General features: G+C 45.4%; 1 pseudogene; it reads right to left on the bottom strand.

Annotated features, from left to right (window-relative positions):
* Positions 1-1,497: 1,497 nt before the first annotated feature.
* Positions 1,498-2,757, bottom strand: LOC105542812 (annotated as a pseudogene).
* Positions 2,758-4,779: the final 2,022 nt, after the last annotated feature.

Here is a 4,779-nt window from a genome sequence, read left to right as displayed (position 1 = left end):
AAAAAACAGGTGAAAGTATAAGTGGCTTCTCATAGAGTGATTAGACACTTTGCTTAGATGACTGTGGACCCTTTTTGAGTAAATGTAATCTGTCTGCCAGGTGATGCCCAACACCATGCCTAACCCTACTTCATCTTCAGCACCCAACTTATTTGACATATCACCTGGTAATAAAAATACGATTTTTTTTTTTTAAAGTTGCCCGGTGCGGTGGCTCACACTTGTAATCCCAGCACTTTGGGAGGCCTAGGTGGGTGGATCACAAGGTCTGGAGTTTGAGACCAGCCTGGCCAACACAGTGAAACCCTGTCTCTACTAAAAATCCAAAAAATTAGCTGCACATGGTGGCAGGCACCTGTAATCTCAGCTACTCGGGAGGCTGAGGCAGGAGAATTGCTTGAACCTGGGAGGTGGAGGTTGCAGTGAGCCAAGATTGTGCCACTGCACTCCAGCCTGGGCGACAGAACTAGATTCCGTCTTGGAAAGAAAAAAAAAAAAAGTCGATAGGTTCTGTAGAAGTGGGAATCCATAATGAGATGAGGAAACAGCAAGTGATCAAGTTACATCATAAGGCAGGTGTCAGATCACAAAGGTACATGCTTGGGCAGTTCCAGTAAGAAGCTGAGTTATGGTTGAAAGGCAAGAGACTCCTAGAACCTTAGTAATTTTCCAGGACTACCCCATGTGAACATTTTAAAGGAGTCTATATGCCTACAGAACATCATAAATTCATACCATGGACTTATTTATACCTAGGCCTATTAATTTATACCTAGGACCATTAACTTTATCTTGATAGACTTTTACAAATATTTGATACTTTGATGTTATAAAAGTAATAAACATTCTTTTAAAATCTTCCCCATATTACAGAAATATGTGAGTTTGAAATGAAAGGTCCCTGTTATCTCCCCACCAGCTATAATCACTAACAAAAGGTTTTTGTATATTTTTCAATGTACATACTTATTTTTCTTTCTTTCTTTCTTTTTTTTTTATTGAGACAGGGTTTTGCTCTGTCACCCAGGCATCAAGATAATACTTTACTGCAGCCTTGACCTCTTGGGTTCCATCAATCCTTTCACCCCAGCCTCCCATGTTGCTGAGACTACTAATATGGGTGCCACCATGCCTGGCTAATTTTTTATATTTTATTGTGACAGGGTCTTACTGTGTTGCCCAGTCTGGTCTCAAACTCCTAGGCTCAAGCAATCCTCCTGCCTTGGCCTCCCAAAATTCTGGGATTGCAAGCATGAGCCCTCACCCCTAGCTTATCTTTTTTTTTTTTTAAACTAATATATCTTTTGTCATTTTATAGCTCCCCGCTGCAGCTGATCCCCCACCCTTCCCTTCGATGATCACGTTGGCAGGCTTCAGGGGGACCAGGGAACAAAGCTGGGGAGAATAAGTCACAATTACAAATTATCACAACAATTAGCGCCTGTACTTGGGGAATCTGTAAATTGAGGAGGCCCCAGCTCCTCATTGTGCAGGGGTCTATTTGGCAGTAACCTTGCTCTGGAGATGATGATATTCCTTCAGTCTGAGGGAACTGATGTTGATTAAACCGGTGGCATTGATTGGCTCATAATACCCTGCACGTTCATGCTCACCAGATCCTCGTTGTAGAGACACAGTGGGACTCCCGGCCTAGAATGTACACCTGGACCTTGAAGACGGACACCTGCACTTTCCCTTCCACTCGCTCCTGGGACTTGGCAATGCAGTGGTGGACAAATTTACAATCAAGTGCCAGAAACCGGTATACACCAGCTCAGCAAATTTCAAGCCCAAGCCTTATTTGATTTTGCATACTTCCTGGTCCATGGTGAAGGCCCCGATGTCTAAATGAGCGTGGTAAACGATGGTGCCTACTGGGGTCTCGTAGATACCTGGGGACTTCATTCCAGTGAAATGCTTCTCCATGAGGTCAATACAGCCCACGCCGTGCTTGTCCGCATCTTCACTCATGTACACGAAGAGCTCCAAGGAGGTCTGGTGGGTGCTGCCATCCTTGATGTTGGTCACTTTCACGGGGACTCCTTATTTGAACTCGATCTCGAGAATGTCAGAGGTTCTGGGGGCTTTGGCCGGGTCCTGGGTCTTCATGTAGAGACCTGGAGGCGCTTGGTTCTTGGGGTTCTCCAAGATTCCAGTCTCATTGCTGATGTGCATGAGGTTCTCGTCCGTGCTCCACGGGTTCTTGGGAGTGACTGGGATGGGAATCCCGTGTTGCTTTGCGTATTCCATCAGGTCATTGTGGACCTCGAACCAGTTGTAGAACTTGGGCATCCTCCAGGGAGCAATGACCTTTATCTGGGGGGGCCAGCGAGTAGCAGATGAGCTCAAACCGGACCTGATCATTTCCCTTTCTTGTGACGCCTTGGGACACTTACTTGACCCCCTCCTACTGGGCGATTTCCACTTGTTTTCAGGCGATGCAGGGCCTGGTGAGGTGAGAGAGGTGTCCTCACCTCTGAGGTGAGAGAGGGCCCAGAGGTGAGAGAGGTACAGCGCGCTGGACTGGATGGTCGGCCAGATGAACTCCTTCACAAACTCCCTGCTGACATCCTCAATGAACACCTTTTTGCCCCCAAACTTCAGTGCCTTCTTCCTGGCTTCCTCGAAGTCTTCCTTCTGGCCAATGTTGGCCAGGTAGGCAATGACGTCATAGCCTTGTTCCTTCAGCAACACGTGGATGCAGGAGGTGTCCAGGCCACCACTGTAGGCCAGAACCCCAGAGCCTTTGCTGGACATAGCGTCTGGAATTGGAGGCACGAGTTCCCGGCATCTGGAATCTGTCTTAACAGTGCAGTGAACCACTCGGGCCTGGGCAGCAGTTGCAGGAGATGGAGCACGGTTGTTTATCTTTTAAAAATGGGATTTTACAATACATGGGGGCACGTATAAATGTCACTAATATTGATAAAAATATAACTTTTAAGAGGCTTCATACTATTCTAGTTTATGGAAGAATCAACTGTAATTTATTTTAATTTTTATTACATAGCACATATACAAGACTATTTCAACCAAAATGTGCATGTTACTTATTTATTTATTTATTGAGATAGGATCTCACTCTGTCACCCAGGCTGGAGTGCAGTGGCACGATCACACCTCACTGCAGCCTCAACCTCCCTGGGCTCAAGTGATCCTCCTGCCTCAGCCTCCTAAGTAGCTGGAGCTACCGGTGCACACCACCACACCTGGCTAATTTTTGTACTTTTTGTAGAGATGGGTTCTCACCACATTGTACAGGTTGATCTCGAACTCCTGAGCTCAAGTGATCCACCTGCCTCAGCCTCCGAAAGTGCTGGGATTGGCCAGGCGTGTGGTAGCTTACGCCTATAATCCCAGCACTTTGGGAGGCTGAGGCAGGTGGATCACCTGAGGTCAAGAGTTTGAGAGCAACCTGGCCAACATGGCAAAACCCGTCTCTACAAAAAATACAAAAAAAAAAAAAAAATTAACTGGGCATGGTGGCAGTCACCTGTAATCCCAGCTACTCGGGAGGCTGAGGCAGGAGAATCGCTGGAACCCAGGAGGCGGAGGTTGCAGTGAACCAAGATCGTGGCGTTGCACTCCAGCCTGGGTGACAGAGTGAGACTCTGTCTCAAAAAAAAAAAAAAAAAAAAAAAGCTAGGATTACAGGCATTAGCTACTGTGCCCAGCCCGAAGTGTATATTTTAATGTGTAATAATAAAAAAGTATAAACTGGGTGTGATGGTACATGCCTGTACTCTCAGTTACTTGGGCAGCTGAGATGGGAGGATCGCTTGAGCCCAGGAATTTGAGGCCAAAATAAGCAACATAGTGATACCCACTCTCTAAAAAAGATTTTTTTAAAAAACCCAACAAAACAACAAACACCCATGACCCCTGCTTAGGAAATAGAACACTACCCATACATTTATTTGGAGGCCCCTCCCCAACCAGATAATTATTATTCTAAATTTTATTATTCTCTAGCTTTTCATTATAGTTTGACTATGGCTATATCTCTACTGATATGTGATTCTTACTTTTGCATGGTTTTGAGCTTTATGCAAGGGGAATCATATAGTATGTGGATTCTGCTGTGACTTTTTTTTTTTTAAATCATACGGTGTCTTACTCTGTTGCTCAGGCTGGAAAGCAGTGGCATGATCTGGGGTCACTGCAACCTCTGCCTCCAGGCTCGTGCGATTCTCATGCCTTAGTCTCCTGAGTAGCTGGGATTACAGGCGTGTGCAACCCTGCCTGGCTAATTTTTTTTGTATTTTTAGTAGAGATGGGGTTTCACCATGTTGGCCAGGCTGGTCTCAAATGATTCACCGGCCTCGGCCTCCCAAAATGCTGGGATTACAGGTGTGACTCACCGCAACCAACTTTCTGTGACTTTTAAGCATTACTGAGATTTATCTATAGTAATGCATGTGACTGTAGTTATTTTTCATTGCTGTATGGTATTTGAGTATTTCAGTAAATCACAATTTATCCATCCTCTTGCTGATAGAAACTTGAATTGTTGCCAGTTATTTTGCTACTTTAAATTTTACCATAGTGTACATGTTTCTTGGTATACATGTACAAGATTTCTCCAGGGTATATGCCTAGAAGTGAAACTGAGGGTCATAAGGTATGCTCATTTTCTTTTCTTTTTGAAATGGAGTCTCGCTCTCTCGTCCAGGCTGGGGTGCAATGGTGTGATCTCGGCTCACTGCAACCTCCACCTCCTGGGTTCAAGCGATTCTCCTGCCTCAGCCTCCCAAGTAGCTGGGATTACAGGTGCCCACC

Source organism: Mandrillus leucophaeus, unplaced genomic scaffold (assembly GCF_000951045.1).
Source record: "Mandrillus leucophaeus isolate KB7577 unplaced genomic scaffold, Mleu.le_1.0 Scaffold1063, whole genome shotgun sequence".
NCBI lineage: Eukaryota > Metazoa > Chordata > Mammalia > Primates > Cercopithecidae > Mandrillus > Mandrillus leucophaeus.
This window is presented reverse-complemented; position numbering and strand designations above follow the sequence as displayed.